The following is a 17680-nucleotide window of genomic DNA, read 5'->3' on the forward strand; positions in this document are numbered from 1 at the left end:
AACCTGCTCTCATTGAAAAGTATAAAACTGACTTACTAACTGACACCAGTGGGCACGGGATGGACCCTGTTCCTCAACTATTTTTATCACACAGTGTTCTCAGATACTTCCCAGGATTCTGTTGGTGTTTGTTCTATTATGAGGTGACCTCCATGGTTTCCCTCAGAGTAGCAGCTGGTAAGGGAATTGAAAAGCTTGACAAACCCTTTCTGCCAACCTTAACTCCCACATAGTCTCTTTCTCTTTTAAATTACACACTTTCCTCATTACTGTGCTTCTAATTAATTTGCTAATTTAAGACACCAGGTTTCCCCACCCCCACCCCTATAATGCAGTGAGCATGAAATATATATGACATTTCAGCAGTGAGTATAAAATTTGTTATTCCCTATTGAGATTCAGAACAGCACAGGGTGGAATGGGGGGAAATATTCTCCACAAACATGCCAGATGATCCAGGTTAATACAAATGGGATAGGCAGAAAAGACCCATATTATAAATAGGCAAAGAAACAAATAGGTGTCCTGCCACCATCTCAGAATCATTTTCAGGGTTGGCTCAGTTGCTAAAAACCATCCTTCAGTTTCCTCAGTTGTGAGAGCTTCCAACACATAAAAACACCAGGGTGTGCTTTTTGTTATGTGAGCACAGCCCACCATAGAAACAAACACTTGTGCATAATCAAGCCATTACACCTTTTCAGGTCTTGGCCTATAATTTTTCTTTTTCTTTGAATCCACACTTGTCCCAAGCCTTGCTGATTTCCTGACAATACTTCTTTAACTACAAATACAATTGCTGATTGCTAGTAGTGCTTTTGTTTTCCCATTTATGCTTGCCAGGGTGAACAGTTCTGTATTTCCCCCCCAGCAACCAGGGCTTGTGGTAGCCATTTCCCTCTACAGTTATCCACGTTTTGTTTCTGGATGCTGCTGCTGCTGCTTCTTCTTGGTGCATTTCCCCCCCATAATCACATTTCTTAAGCTCGGAGTCTATGGCTCAGTCTGGCTGAACATTGTCTGAACATCACTCCAAACATGTTGTTTTGTTGGTGTTCATAGCTGTCCGAACAGGTAATGAGCTGAAATTGGTCATGCAAATGCACAAACAGTTCCAGAATGTGCAAGCAATCTACAAAGCTACAAAAACATAGGAAAAGCCCTGCTGGATCAGACCAAAGATCCATTTAATGCAGTAACCCACTTTGTCACATGCCTCTAGGAAGCCACATCCTTGTTGTTGTCCAAGATATCCCACTTAAAGTGAGAAAGGCTAAGAAGCACTGGGCATGGAATGGTTGCCTTTACTTCTCTGGAAAAAAGGTCTAGCTGAAGTAGGGGTTCAGAACCTCTTTCAACTTGGGGGCTTAATTCAGTTTTGGAGAAGCTTCTCAGGGGCCACATTCCAGTAGTGGGTGGAGCCAAAGACAAACAGGGCAGGACCTGATGTTCTCTACCGGGTCTAAAGAATACGGCATGTGAGGCTTTGATCCTGTTGAGCTGCTGACAATGAGGCTCTGGAGTTGAATTGCCCCCACTTTCTAGCTCGGTTTGTCATTCAGATACAAGAGAAACTGGAGGTGGCTGGAAGCTTGTGTTGCATTTTTGATTGTGTGAAGGGAACTGATGTAGAATGCAACAAATCCAAAGAAAGAAACATGTGGACTTCAGAGCAAGAACTGCCCAACCACATTCCTTCAAAGGGAGGATTGAGGTTGGATGAGGTTTGAAGCTGTTCTGAGAGCATCTCTTCTTTAAATGTTGAAATATTCCATTAATACTGCAGGGATGCTCTCCTTTTAAACAACGTGTTGGAGTCGATTTGCAGAAGCTCATGTCTCACTGCTTCACAAAACAACGTTCATTGAGGGTTGTGGGACTAGCAAACAGAATTCTGTCTACTGTGCAAACCTGACTTGTCTCACATTGTCTCAGATGGTATCTTTTTTAGCGAATCACTTTGCCTTCTGGCAAATAAATAAAAATGCAGAGACACATCCTCCTACTTGTATGGTAAATGGTCAGAGTACAAGCCAAACAGATCTGGGTACGACATTCATTTTGTTTCTTTCTTTCGTGGCTTTAGGGAAGTTGGAAGCTGGTAGATATGAACACAAGTGGGATGCTGTTCTTGATTGTTTCATCAGTGTGCTACTGAGCAACTGTAGAGCGATGCAAAAAGTGACTATCTGCAAAACAAACACAACAAAGAGCTTTTAAAGGAATATATGCAGGTATGCACCATGCCATGGGACTCAATTAACTTAACTATAGCAAGGTTCCAAAAAACTGTATAGCCTCATAGAATCTCTGCCTTTTCTCTTTGAACCGCTGACTCCCCCAAACTTTAACACACATTTCTTTCAAAACCTGCTCAGTTTCAAAAGCAGTTTTCCCATGCAGAATGGAGTGTTACTAGTTAAGAAAGGCAAGTTCAAAGCTTCCTTGGAACTAATTTAATGGCTATCATCATCATCATCCTCCCCACCATTCCCCCAAGGAGCTCAAGGCTGCATATATGGTCAGGTTTTTTTTTTTATCATCACAACAAGCCTGTGAGGCACATTAGGTTAAGTGAGAGTGACTGGTCCAAAGTCACCTAGGGCTTCTCCACACCAGGCTTTTTATCCCACAACATTACCGGGGCTCCTATTTCCAGGTTCTCTGTGGGATTACAACCGGCTCCTTTACATAGATGGACATATGGTCCGAATCAAGGAGAGTCCTTCCTCAGGCAAGTTCTATATGTTTCTATATGATTCATTTTACAGCCACTAGATGGCACTGTGATAATAGTGCTTTGCTGTCATTACACACATAGAATTGATTAACGTCCCTTAAGATCGCTTTATCTCTGATCTTGCTGAAAGCGGGAGAAAGGGGAGAAAGCACCGGAGATGTCCTGGAGGTTGACGACGTCATGTAAAGGACCTGCAGACTTCTGTGAATGGCCAGTCATGAATGTGCAATAAATCACTTGTGTAGAAATGCTCCCAGTAAGCCTTACAGCCATGTGGAAATTTGAACCTGGACCTCTCTGGTCTTTCTCTGACACTCCATTGCCCCTCATGGGCCCTCTTTGGTTGTTTGGATGATCTTGGCCATTATCAGTAGACTCATTTGCAAAGAGCTATCTCTGAGTTTAAAAACAACAGTTTCTTCACTTGCAGATAACATCATTTCCACCTATGCTATAGCTGGCTATGTCCCAAATGTCTGAGAACATAGCACAGTTGGATCTTTGTCCTGATGTAGATAGTAGAGAAACAGTGTTTAAATTTTCTCTAATAATTTGCTCGAGCATTCTGGAGTTACGTTTTGATCCAGTTGACTCTGAAATGAATACTAGACACTACAGCAAAAGTTTATCAGCAAAGGGGGGGGGAATGGATTACTCAGCTAGATTTAACTCCCTCAGGATGACAACAGTGTAACACTGGGCACAACCTCTAGGGAATTTAATTTATTAATTTATTACAGTCCCTAGGGCAGCCTTTCCCAACCTAGTGCCTTCCAGATGTGTTGGACTGCAACTCCTAGCATACCCAACCGGCATGGCCAATGTTCAGGGATTCTGGGAGTTGTAGTCCAAAACATCTGGAGGGCACCAGGTTGGGGAAGGCTGGTCTGGCAGCAGTTCTCCAAGGTTTCAGAAAAGGGTCTTTCCTAATCCTACTTGCAGACGCTAGAGCAGGGGTGTGGGACCTGTGGCCCTCCAGATGTTGTTAGATTCCAGTTCCCATCAGCCACAGCAAGGATAGGTAACGGTCAGGGGCATTGCTAGGTACTTAAAAGATCCAGGGCACAGGCCCATGACACAAATGTTCTCTCATATATATATATATATATATATATATATATATATGCATACATACATACATACATACACATACATGATTGCAAAATGGTCCTATCCTCAGACTTCCCTAGTAATCACTATGTCTTAGTTCAGCCTTGCCCATGCTGGCTGGGAGTTGCAATCCAACACATCTGGAGGGCAGCAGGTTGAGGAAGGCTCCCCTAGGGTAAATGATGAATTGTTGCTTGCACTATCCTGGGGTAACGTACCTGGTTCCCCCTCCTTTTTAAAAAAATTCTTACGAAAGACCCATGAAAGAGCTTAGGCTGCAAGAAGACAACTGATCTAAGATTATTGGTCAGCGCCATAGCTGAGCAGGGACCTGAACCCAGATCTTTAGTAAGTAGGTCATGTACTCTACCCACTGCAGCACACTGGCTCTGACATAAGATCCACAGGAACTGAATTAAGAATCCAGCTTTCATTCATTACATTGCTTCTGCTGCATTAGACTTACTTGTCACAACCCACTGCAGACTCAGGCATGCTGAAGCCCATTAATTTCAGTGGGCTAAAAGCATGGTTAGGTCTGTGTGGGTCTGTGGCCACTGGGCAACCCGCCCCCCTCCTTCTTGAACATTCTTTTTGTCTCTTCTGCACAGCTCAGAAGAAATTATATTATAAAAAGAAAGGGAAACAACCATGTTTTCTACTTCCGTGGTTAAGGGTGGTTATTTATGCAGTATATTCAATCAATATCTTCTCCCAGAAGAGAGACAGAAGATATGCACAGTGAACTCAGAGGCAGCTCTCAGACATATGCCTGCTGCAGGCAGAAGCCAGCATTTTGCTTCAGTGATGTTGAATGGAAACAGAGCTGCTGCATAAAGTAACAAGAAAGAAGTGATGGTGGGGGGGAGAGATAATAATAAAACGACAACTGCGTTCATCTTTTGATTCTTCTGCAGGGCATTTTGAAGGTTGCAATCCCTGCCACCAAATGAGTAACATGCAAATGAATATTTTCAATCCTGTATATTAAGAAGGACTTGCAAATTATTCATTTAGCCCCAGAGATCCCCAAGCGGGAGGCAAATCTCCCTAGAGGGATACAGACAGTTACTAGGCTAAATCAAACTTTTCCATGACATGTTGTAATCTGCATATTGCAGTTGGGCTGGGAGGCAGAGAACCAAAGAACAGCACCTCACTTATTTTCCCCACCCTACCCCGTCGTGCTCTCTCTCTCTCTCTCTCTCTCTCTCACTCACTCACACACCATGCACAATCAGTGCCAAACAAGGACCTTTGGCTATGTACAAACAATGAAGTCTATAGAGTGACTTTGCCTGTTCTTGTTTCAGTTTCCTGGTAACCAACAGAATACAATGAAAGAGCCTTGCGGTAGGTGGACATCCCTGTGTACAGTTTGTAGATGATAGGTAGGTGGTACCCTGTTTGCTCTGAGAACAACCTGATGTTCACTTTAGTGCTAGAGAAAGGGAACACACACCATCTGGAGTGTGTGTGTGTGTGTGTGTGTGTAAAGAACATGTTCCTGAAATGACATTATCTGCTATGGGGAACAGGTTGTCTTGCACTACTTGTTTTCTTTTTAGAGGACTACATGAGTGTTTATGCAGATAAGCACTAACCCTTTTACTTACTAAAAGTAATAATATTTAAAAATAAGTTTTCAAAATCTTAAAACTAGTTCCAAAAATGCTCAGGACTTGGGGAGGAGGAGGGAAGGCAGGAGAAGGAGGAAACCTTTTACTGATCATGATCATTATCCAATAGTGTCCAGGACAACCAGACCATCACATACTGTGGCATGATACCGGGGGGTTGGGTGTGGGGGGGTGGAGTATACAATTTTGCCCCCCAGGATATAGTTTGAAGCACTTCACAACCCCCACAACTGATTTGACAAGAGACTCTAGCTCCCAAACGGGGTGCCCTCTGGGAGTGTTGGACTACAATTCCCAGAATTCCCCACCCAACTATGCTGGGAGTTGTAGTCCAACACAACTGGAGGGCACCAGATTGGGAAGGCAACCCTAGTGTCAGGGGTGTTTCTGAGCGCAGGGAGTGGGATAGCAGTTCAGATTCTGAAGGAGAACCATCAGACATAGGGGAGGTGTTTTCCCAGGCTAGTCCAGATATGAGTAAGCCTGCTTCTCAGGTTACAAACGTACAGATGGCTGAGCTTGAGGGCCCCTCCTCACACTCACCCCCCCGTGAGAGGCAGCGAACAGGAGGTTGACCTAATAGATGCCAGGCGCAGGCACAGAGCAAAGAGAGAGAAGACAGGGGCAGAACTTAAGACGGTCTACCCAACTGGCCTTGAGTGAGAAGCTGCACTTAGAGGCCTCACAAGAAGAGAGGGACCTCCCCCGCTTAAGTTAGGCTGGCGAGACTGCCTCCCTCTTCAAAAGCGGACAACTCTTGTAAATTCCATTTGAATCCCCTGAAGGCATTGCTGGTAGACCAAGAGTTTCTCTGAGAATTTGCATCTGTATGACCCTGTGAAGTAATGGATTAAAAGCTGTAGACTGAAGCCTCTCATCTGTGTATGTTTGGGCACTGAAGTGAAGTGGGGGCTATGGGAATCGTAATAACTAGCTCCCTTCAGACATTGGGTGGAGGGTGGTCCCTGCAGTTACCAGGGGGTGGGGCATATTGCTGGCCCTAACCACTATGTCAAATGCACCAGTGGCCCATCTGGACCATCATGCATTGGTGTGGATGTTGCCTGCATTGAGGATATCTATGTGTGAGCCACTACTTAGCACAGACATCAAAGTAGTGGGACCCCCATGTGATCAGGGGTCCTGATTACATGGTAGTCTATGTGAAGGTTCTGTGCTAGGAGATGGAGCCAGCCGTGCATCCAGGGCTGGCTCTGCTCTCCAATAATGGCATGGAACACCCTTCATGCAACTAATACGTGAAGGGGATGTATGTGTTCCGAACAGCCATCGTTGCCCACAATACCAAGGTTATCAACTTTACACAGCCTTTATGTTATTATTTACTATTTATATGGGTATAAATGTATCTCTGTAAGGCCTATCACTGCCTTGTTGTGGCGAAGGGGCTTGCGTAACTCAGTGAAGCCATAAGCTATGCCGTGCAGGGCCACCCAAGACGGACAGGTCATGGCAGAGAGTTCTGACAAAATGTGGTCCACTGGAGAAGGAAATGGCAACCCACTCCAGTATTCTTGCTAAGAAAACCCCATGGAACGTATCACAAGGCTAAAAGAGATGACGCCGGAAGATGAGCCCCTCAGGTCGGAAGGTGTCCAATATGCTACTGGGGAAGAGCAGAGGGTATTTCCAAGTAGCGCCAGAAAGAGTGAAGCGGCTGGGCCAAACCCGAAAGGACACTCAGCTGTGGATGTGTCTGGCGGTGAAAAGAAAATCCGATGCTGTAAAGAACAATATTGTTTAGGAACCTGGAATGTCAGATCAATGAATCAAGGTAAGCTGGAGGTGGTCAAACATGAGATGGCAAGATTGAACATTGACATCTTGGGAATCAGCGAACTAAAATGGACAGGCATGGGCGAATTTAATTCAGGTGACCATCATATCTACTATTGTGGGCAAGAATCCCTTAGAAGAAATGGAGTAGCACTCATAGTCAACAAAAGGGTGGGAAAAGCAGTACTGGGGTACAATCTTAAAAACGATAGAATGATCTCAGTACGAATCCAAGGCAAACCATTCAACATCACAGTAATTCAAGTCTATGTCCCAACCACTGAGGCCGAAGAAGCTGAGGTTGATCGGTTCTATGAAGACCTACAACACCTTCTAGAACTAACACCAAAAAAAGATGTCCTCTTCATCATAGGGGATTGGAATGCTAAAGTAGGAAGTGAAGAAATCACCGGGATAACAGGCAGGCATGGCCTTGGTGTACAAAATGAAGCAGGACAAAAGCTAATAGAGTTTTGCCAAGAGAACATGCTGATCATAGCAAACACTCTTTTCCAACAGCACAAGAGGCGACTCTACACATGGACATCACCAGATGGTCAATATCGAAATCAGATTGATTATGTCCTTTGCAGCCAAAGATGGAGAAGCTCCATACAGTCAGTCAAAACAAGACCTGGAGCTGACTGTGGCTCAGATCATGAGCTGCTGCTTGCAAAATTTCGGCTTAAATTGAAGAACGTCGGGAAAACCACTAAACCGTTCAGGTATGACCTAAATCATATCCCTGATGAATATACAGTGGAGGTGAGGAATAGATTTCAGGGATTAGACCTGATAGACAGAGTGCCTGAGGAACTATGGACGGAGGTCCGTAACATTGTTCAGGAGGCAGCAACGAAATCCGTCCCAAAGAAAAAGAAATGCAAGAAAGCCAAGTGGCTGTCTGATGAGGCTTTACAAGTAGCTCACGAAAGAAGGGAAGCGAAAAGCAAAGGAGAAAGGGGAAGATATACCCAACTGAATGCAGAGTTTCAGAGAATAGCAAGGAGAGACAAGAAGGCCTTCTTAAATGAACAATACAAAGAAATCGAGGAAAACAACAGAATGGGAAAGACTAGAGATCTCTTCAAGAAAATTGGAGATCTCAAGGGAACGTTTTGTGCAAAGACGGGCATGATAAAGGACAAAGAAGGCAGGGACCTAACAGAAGCAGATGAGATTAAGAAGAGGTGGCAAGAATACACAGAAGAACTATACAGGAAAGATCTGAATGTCCCTGATAGCCATGATAGTGCGGTCACTGAACTTGAGCCGGACATCCTAGAGAGTGAAGTCAAGTGGGCCTTAGGAAGCATTAGTAACAACAAAGCTAGCAGAGATGACAGTATTCCAGCCGAGCTATTTAAAATCCTAAAAGATGATGCTGTTAAAGTGCTGCATTCAATATGCCAACAAATCTGGAACACTCAACAGTGGCCACAAGACTGGAAAAGGTCAGTTTACATTCCAATTCCAAAGAAGGGCAACACCAAAGAGTGTTCAAACTACCGCACAATTGCGCTCATTTCACATGCCAGCAAGGTGATGCTCAAAATCCTACAAGCTAGGCTTCAGCAGTATGCGAACCGAGAACTACCGGAAGTACAAGCTGGGTTTCGAAGAGGCAGAGGAACTAGAGATCAAATCGCCAACATTCGCTGCATCATGGAGAAAGCAAGAGAATTCCAGAAAAACGTCTATTTCTGCTTCATTGACTACGCTAAAGCCTTTGATTGTGTGGATCACAACAAACTGTGGCAAATTCTGAAAGTGATGGGAGTACCAGACCACCTTACCTGTCTCCTGAGAAACCTGTACGAGGGTCAAGAAGCAACAGTCAGAACCAGACATGGAACAACCGATTGGTTCAAAATTGGGAAAGGAGTACGACAAGGCTGCATATTGTCACCCTGCTTATTTAACTTATATGCAGAGTACATCATGAGAAATGCCGGGTTGGATGAATCAGAGGTCGGAATTAAGATTGCCGGGAGAATTATCAACAACCTCCGATATGCAGACGATACCACCCTAATGGCAGAAAGCGAAGAGGATCTCAAGAGCCTCTTGTTGAGGGTGAAAGAGGAGAGTGCAAAAGCTGGTTTGAAACTCAACATTAAAAAAACTAAGATCATGGCATCTGGCCCCATCACTTCCTGGCATATAGAAGGGGAAGAAATGGAAGCAGTGACAGATTTTACTTTCTTGGGCTCCAAGATCACTGCAGACGGTGACTGTAGCCATGAAATTAAAAGACGCTTGCTCCTTGGGAGGAAAGCTATGGCAAACCTAGACAGCATAGTAAGAAGCAGAGACATCACCTTGCCGACAAAGGTCCGTCTAATCAAAGCTATGGTTTTCCCAGTAGTAATGTATGGCTGTGAGAGCTGGACTATAAGGAAGGCTGAGCGCCGAAGAATTGATGCTTTCGAACTGTGGTGCTGGAGAAGACTCTTACGAGTCCCCTGGACTGCAAGGAGGTCAAATCAGTCCATCCTAAAGGAAATCAACCCTGACTGCTCATTGGAAGGACAGATAATGAAGCTGAAGCTCCAATATTTTGGCCACCTAATGCGAAGAGAAAACTCCCTGGAAAAGACCCTGATGCTGGGAAAGACTGAAGGCAAAAGGAGAAGGGGACGGCAGAGGATGAGATGGCTAGATAGCATCACGGATGCAATGAATATGAACTTGAGCACGCTCCGGGAGAGAGCGCAGGACAGGAAGGCCTGGCGTGCTATGGTCCATGGGGTCACAAAGAGTCGGACATGACTGAACGACTGAACAACAACAACAACAAAGGCCTAGTGCCTTACAGAGATACATAAGCAATGCAGACAGGTCCATTCTCCCAAGGAGCTTACAATCTAAAGGGGTCCATGGGGAAACAAACAGAAGGAGGGAAGGACAAAGGTAGAAAAGGGTAGATGGGGCAAATGCAGTTGATGTTGGATGTCTGTGCTGGGGCTCTGGGTGTATGTGAGAAAGCCTCTATTTTGGGACAGCTTTCTGTGAGCTTAGGTTCCTCGCTTCAGGAAGACCAGGATACCCTTTACTTCTTTAACTGTTTTTTCTCTTTTTTCCATCTTGAGTTTGTCCCTAGGGCAAAGACAATAGTAAGCATTGATTATACTTAACCCAGCTTGTGGCTGCTGTGAAAAAGGCAAATTCCATGTTAGGCATACTTCGGAAAGGATTTTTGAATAAAACTGTGAACATCATACTGCCCATATGCAAATCTATGGTGCAACCACACTTGGAACGCTGTGTACAGTTCTGGTCACCACACCTAAAATAGGATATTGTAGGGTTGGGAAAAGTGCAGAAAAGGGCAATTAACATGATCAAGGGGCTGGCGCATCTCCCCTATGAGGGAAAGTTACAACATCTGGAACGGTTTAACTTAGAGAAAAGGAGAGTGATGGGAGACATACAGCGGTGTACAAAATTATGCATGTGTCAGGAGCGCCCTAGCTGCCTCTTACAGTCTACTCCAATAGCCAACTCAAGACACAGACAAAAAGGATTCTTTTCAAGGCTTTATTCCTTTTACAACTTAATGACTCTTTCAGATGCTAATCACCAGCGACTAAGCAAGGAACAGCACTGGGGAAAGATAGCAGAGTAGCCTATGCTCCAGGTTAGGCAGTTGGTCCCCGTTTGAAGGAGAATCACAGGAAGACCCTGAACTTATGGGCTAGAGAGAGATCCTCCATCTTTCCCTTGGGTCCTCAGGACAAGACCGTTGCTTGAGCACCAAACGAGCGCTACGCCTCCTTTCCGCGCCCTCCATCTGTTGTCGCTCTCTGTGCCAGCGCCGGGCGTCCAGCAAGCCCCCCTCCAGCACTTTCTCGCTGCCAGGGTCAGTATCTATCCCAGGAATGCTGGCACAGGGACGTACAAAAGTCACTTACCTTTTTGCAGCTTGGATTTGCAGTGGGGGGGAGGCACTCCGTCCCTCCCCCTGGAATCCTCCCTGGGCCAGCTCCGTGGAGCTGCTGGCCAGGGCCGTCCGCAGCCGGAGTTCTGGCCATGGATGGGCTGCTGTGGACACAAATGGTGGCCGCCATAGTGGCTGCCATTTGCGTCCTGTGAAGCTGCCGTGATAGGCTACGTAAGTATTTATGTAGCCTATCACGGCAAGCAAAAAAAAACAAAAAACCAGCGTACGCAAATCGCGGCAGCTACAGTGGCCGCCATTTGCGTTCCCTATTTTTAGCCGTTTTGGCCTACATAAATATTTACGTCTGGTGTGCTATGGTCCATGGGGTCACGAAGAGTCGGACACAACTGAACGACTGAACAACAACAACAACAAAATATTTATGTAGGCTATTACAGCGAAAAAAAGGGGAACACAAATAGCGCCCGCTATGCTATTTGCGCTCCCCTTTTTTTCGCCGTAATAGCCTACGTAAATATTTACGTAGGCCAAAACGGATAAAAATAGGGAACGCAAATGGCGGCCGCCGTAGCCGCCACCATCTGTGTACGCTGTTGTTGTTGGGTTTTTTTGCCTTGCCGTGATAGGCTACGTAAATACTTACGTAGCCTATCACAGCCTCCACAGGGACGCAAAAGGCATCCCTACGTTAGCCGTGATAGGCTACGTAAGTATTGACATAGCCTATCACGGCTATGATGAAGGCGGATGGTGGCTGCAGGGCGGCCGCCATTCGCAAGTTAACGCAGATGGCAGCAGGTAAGTGCTCCGTTTTGCACGCCTTTCGTGGGTTGGGGGGGCGGAGGCTTTGTTCTGCCATGGATTTCGGCCTCACCGAGATCTGTGGCGGAATTCTCTGACATCCCTATGCTGGCAGGAGGAATCTCTGCCAGCTGCTGTGCTTGTGACAGATGAGCGAGCTCCTCTCCCACAGATTGCTGTTCCTCCTCAGAATCAGAACTCCTCTGGGGTTCTATTGGCTCAGTTTCCACCCTGACATCATTCCCGCTCCCATGAGGCCTCCCCTCGTGCTCCTCCCCTGGGGCCCCGGGTTTGTGGGGGTCCAGCTTGTGGAAGCGCCTCAGCAGCAACGGAGCATGCACATTTTCCGCGGGTTCTCAGGATTGCTCATCTGGCCCGTACCCCTTCCAGTCCACTAGATATTGCAGGCGGCCGCGAGAAAGGTGGGAGTCTAGAATTATTTATTTATTTATTTATTATTAAATGTATTAATCGCCCATCTGGCTGGTCACCCAGCCACTCTGGGTGATGTACAACGTACAGTAAAACAGTTTAAAACAATAAAATTCTACAATAAAAACATTTTCTAAAATACCCTAACCCACCCCAAATGCCTGCCTGAACAACCACGTTTTTAATGCACGATGGAAGCTCATTGAAGAGGGGGCATGGCGGAGTTCTCTAGGGAGGGAGTTCCACAGAGTGGGGGCCACCACCGAAAAGGCCCTCTCCCTCATCCCCACCAGTCTAGCTGTCCTGGCTGATGGGACAGAGAGAAGGCCATCCAAGGCTGACCTTGTTAAGCGGCCTGTCTGGTGCTGCTGGAGGCGCTCCTTAGCGCAGCCGCTGTATCAGATGGAGTTGATACAGCGCTGTCCGGCTCACAGCTGACACCTGAGCCTCCATGGACAGCTGGGAGTCCAAAATGACCCCCAGGCTGCGGACCTGGTCTTTCAAGGGTAGCCGTACCCCATTCAACACCAGGTCAACATCCCCCAGCCTCCTCTTGTCTCCCACCAAAAGTACCTCAGTCTTGTCAGGGTTCAGCTTCAGCTTATTCCTCCCCATCCAGCCACTCACCGTCTCCAGACATTTGGACAGGGATTCTACGGCCAACCCTGGTGAAGTTTTGAACAAGAGGTAGAGCTGCGTGTCATCCGCATATTGATGACACCGCACCCCAAACCTCCTGATGATAGCCCCCAGTGGCTTCACATAGATATTAAATAGCATCGGGGAGAGGATGGAACCCTGTGGCACCCCACAAGTGAGTGGCCACGGGTCTGAAACCTCCTCTCCCAGTGCTACCCTCTGGTACCTGCCGGAGAGGAAGGACCGGAACCACCGCAATACGGTGTCTCCAATGCCCAACCCCTCCAGGCGGTCTAGGAGGATACCGTGGTCAACGGTATCAAAAGCCGCTGAGAGGTCGAGGAGAACAAGGAAGGAGCATTCACCCCTATCCAGAGCCCTCCTCATATCATCTACCAAGGCGACCAAGGCCATTTCTGTCCCATGCCCAAGCCTGAAGCCCGACTGAAATGAGTCTAGATAATCAGTTTCTTCCAAGTGTGCCTTCAACTGCATCACCACCACGACCTCAAACTCCTCCTCCCCCTCCACCAGCACTGGCGGCGGGGGGGAGCCGACCGAGCGATGAGGGTCACCAGAAACCGGGGGGGACAGCAAGGACCAATGAAAAACAGGATGGATCTTCATGGAAGGGGGGAGAGCCAGGCGAAAAGCAACAGGGTTAATCTGGGCCATAATCTGGAAAGGCCCCATGCGGTGAGGCGCGAGCTTCCTTGCGGGCGAGTGAGAGGGGAGGTATTGGGTGGACAACCAAACCCAGTTCCCCAGTTGCAGAGACGGTCCCGGCTGGCGCCGCCGGTCCGCAGAGGCCTTGTAGGCTGTCTTGGCTTGCTTGAGGGAGTCCCGTAAGAGGTGGTGTACCACTCGCAACTCCTCTAAAAAGTCATGGGCTGCAGGAACCGAAGAGGGAGCTAGGGTGGATGGGAAAGCCTTGGGGTGGTAACCAAAGTTGGCAAAAAATGGAGTTTGGCGGGTGGAAGCATGGCAGGCATTGTTATAAGCAAATTCTGCGAGAGGCAACAAGGAAAACCAGTCATCTTGCTGGTAATTGACATAACCGCGCAAATATTGCTCCAGAGTCACATTGGTGCGCTCGGTCTGACCATCCGTCTGTGGATGGTGGGCGGAGGAAAGACGGAGCGTCACATGGAGAAGCCCAAGTAGCTCCCTCCAGAAATGGGCAGTGAATTGGGCCCCCCTATCTGAAATGAGACCCTTGGGCCATCCGTGGAGCCGGAAAATGTGAGCCAAAAAAAGCTCTGCCATCTCCCTGGCTGTGGGCAACCCAGAGCAGGGGATGAAATGGGCCATCTTAGAAAACAAATCCACCACCACCAGAATAGTGGTCTTACCATGTGAGCAAGGCAAGTCAGTGATGAAGTCAAGGGAGAGCAGTTTCCAAGGTCCTGAGGGGGTAGGCAGGGGGTGAAGCAAGCCTGTGGGCTTGCCTGAGGGGGCCTTCGCCCACTGGCAGGTTGGGCAGGAGGCAACATAGGTCTTGATGTCCCGACACACACGAGGCCACCAAAAATCCTGCGTCACTCCGTGCAGGGTCTTGGTGATGCCAAAATGCCCAGCGGTGGGGGAGTTGTGGCACTGATGGAGGACCTTCTCGTGAAGGGGTCTAGAAGGCACATAGACCTGGCCGGAATGGTAAAGCAGGCCACCTCGCAAAGAGAAGGGGGTAGAGTGGGGGGGGCAAAGGCTAGCCCCAATTCCTCCACTTTTGTGCGGACAAAAGCATCCTGAGCCTGTGCAGAGTGAAGGAGCTCCTCCCAAGAGCGAGGTATCACAGCTGCCACCAGGCTCTGGGGGGGGGGAGAATCAGAGAGGGGGGGATTTCCCTCATCCCCTGGCTGGAGGTCTGGCTTATGAGAAAGAGCATCTGCTTGTAGGTTGTCAGAGGCCTTCACATGGCAAATCTTAAGGTGGAACCGGGGGGGGGAAACGACCACCTAATCTGCCACTGGTTTAAGGCACGGGCTGTCTGAAGATGTTCCAGGTTGCGATGGTCGGTTCTAACTTCGACTGGGTGCTGTGCCCCCTCCAGAAGATGACGCCAGGTCTCCAACAGTTCCTTCGCCCAGATGGTATAATTCTTCACAGACATGTTCAGCTTCCTGGAGTGGTAGGCACAGGGTTGCAACCCGCAGCCCGCCCGATCTGGCTGAAAAAGGATTGCCCCCACGCAAAGTCAGAGGCATCAGTTTGCACCACAAAAGGCTTCCTTGGGTCGGGATGTAACAGGATCGGCTCAGAACTAAAAAGCTTTTTAAGTTCCTTGAAAGCCTGTTGGGTAGATGCTGTCCAATGAAAAGGAGATTTCCTGCCCTTAAGGAGGTCCATGAGAGGAGATGTCAGCCAAGCAAAGCTGGGCAGGAACTTTCTGTAAAAATTTGCAAACCTCAGAAAACGTTGCAAGTCCTTCTAGATGGATGGAGCCTGCCAGGAGAGGACAGCCTGGACCTTTGCAGGATCCATCCTGATACCATCAGCTGAGATAATGTAGCCAAGATAGTCCAAAGAGGTTAGGTCAAATGCACATTTCTCCAGCTTGGCATAAAGATGGTGCTCACAGAGGCATTGGAGGATGGTGGAGACATGGTGCTGATGGGCGTGGGGGGGTCCTCAGAAAATATAAGTAAATCATCGAGACACACAATGAGGAAAGTGTCCAAATAGTCCCAGAAGATGGCATTCATAAAACGTGAAAACGTGGGTGGGGGCCCCCGCAGGCGAGCCCAAATGGCATCACTAGGTATTCATACGCTCCATACCGGGTGCTGAAACAGGTCTTCCACTCATCCCCCTCCCCGTTGCGAATCAGATTGTAGGCGCCACGCAGGTCCAACTTTGTGAAAATCTTGGCTCGCCCCAGGCGCTCCAGCATCTCGGGTATGAGGGGGAGGGGGTACTTGTCGGGGATCGGGATCAAATTCAACGCTCTGAAATCATGCACCAGGCAGAGTTCACCAATTTCTTGGACACAAAAATGGTAGGGGCGCAGGCGGGGGAGGAAGAGGGGCGAATGAAGCCACGTCTGAGGTTTGTGTCCAAAAACTCCCGCAGAGCTCGAAGTTCCGGCTCCGACATCAAATACAGCTGGCCAGCGGGGATGGTCGCCCCAGGAATGAGGTTAATGGTATAGTCAAAAGGGCGGTGGGGGGGGGAAGCTGGTCGGCCCCCTTCTTGTCGAAAAATCCTGAAAAGCCACATACTTCTCTGGGAGGATCACAGTAGTTGAAGAACTAACAGAAGCAGACAAGGAGGGGGAGGAAAGGGTTACGGTCTGGACTGGGACTGGCGCCTCAATCGGGAGGCAATGCTCCCGGCAGTAGGGAGACGCAAATTCCACTTGCTGAAGCTCCCAAGAAATCTGAGGATTATGCTTAGAGAGCCAGGAAACACCCAGCACGATTGGGTATTGGGGAACCTTGGCCAAGTGAAACTGAATCTGCTCAACATGGGACTGGGCACACAGAGTGAGCGGAGCTGTAATCCGGGTCACCGCGCCTGAAGAAAGAGGATGCCCATCTATGGTCTCCACTGCCAAGAGGGCAGGAAGAGGCAGGGTAGGAATCTTGTGGAAGAGGGCGAAGGTTTCATCCATGAAACTGGTCATAGCCCCAGAGTCCACTAAAGCTAGGGCCTCCACCCCACCCCACTGGGAGGAGTGGAGGTGAACATGCAATAGCAGATGGGAAGGTGGGGGGGTTGTGGAAGGCACCCACCTGGTGGGGAACCGACCCCCACACTGGAGACCCCCAACAGGCTTGGGGGGCAGCCTAGTCAGACCTGGGGATGAGGGGGAGGAGGAAGGAGGGGAGGGGGAGGCAGTGAGGCTGCGGGTCTAGCGTGGCAGGTGTTGGCGAAATGTCCCAGCTTTCCACACGAAAAGCATTGGCGCTCCGCACGCTGCCACTCTAGTTCCTCCGGCGGAAGTGGGGCTCGGGTAGCTCCCAGCTGCATCGGGGTCTCCTCCGCCCCCACCGCAGGGGTGGGGGGCGGGGGAGGGAGCAGGAAACGTGGGGGAATGGGAGGAGGGAAATCTCGGCCCCTGGCGCCCCGCCGGGTCTGCCGGCACCCCTCCAGCCGACTATCTATCTGGAGGCAGGTCTGGATGAGGTCTCCAAAGTAGGTGGGCTAGGCGTACATGCCAACTCATCCAAGATCTCATTGTTCAAACCGTCCAAAAACTGAGCCACCAGCGTGGCATCATTCCACTGTAAATCCTGCATCAGCAAGCGAAAAGTTGTCGTGTAGCTAGAAACAGAGTTCTTGCCCTGCCTGAGGTGGCGAATCTCCCGAGAAGCTGTCTGTGTGCACAGGGGGTCACCAAAAAGAGAGCCATCACTGTCATGAAACCTTGACAGTCCCTGAGCAGGGGGTCATTAGCGAGAAGAAGTCCCAAAGCCCATTTAGCTGCCACGCCTGAAAGTAGGTTAATGATGAAGCCCACACGAACCCGTTCTGTCAGGAAATCCTCAGGTCGGAAGCGCATGTACAGCTCCGATTGGGCCCGGAAATTCTGAAAAAGTCCTTTCTCATCAGAAAACTTCTCTGGCAAAGCCACCAGGCACTTGCGGCGGGGGGGAATCGGAGGTGGTGGGGGTTGAA

At 48.6% G+C, this 17680-nt stretch overlaps 1 protein-coding gene across 1 annotated transcript in view; it reads right to left on the bottom strand.

The window, feature by feature from the left end:
• Window positions 1–733: 733 nt before the first annotated feature.
• Window positions 734–17680, bottom strand: part of LOC146349604 (galactosylgalactosylxylosylprotein 3-beta-glucuronosyltransferase 1-like) — a 99607-nt gene continuing 82660 nt past the window's right edge. The window contains exon 8 of the mRNA XM_084841666.1: window positions 734–2189. The gene's annotated coding sequence lies outside the window, so the exon portion shown is untranslated. The remainder of the gene's footprint in view (window positions 2190–17680) is intronic.

The sequence above is a fragment of the Heloderma suspectum genome, chromosome 3 (genome assembly GCF_057233095.1).
Source record: "Heloderma suspectum isolate Gila_16-S chromosome 3, 16-S_ref, whole genome shotgun sequence".
Lineage (NCBI taxonomy): Eukaryota > Metazoa > Chordata > Lepidosauria > Squamata > Helodermatidae > Heloderma > Heloderma suspectum.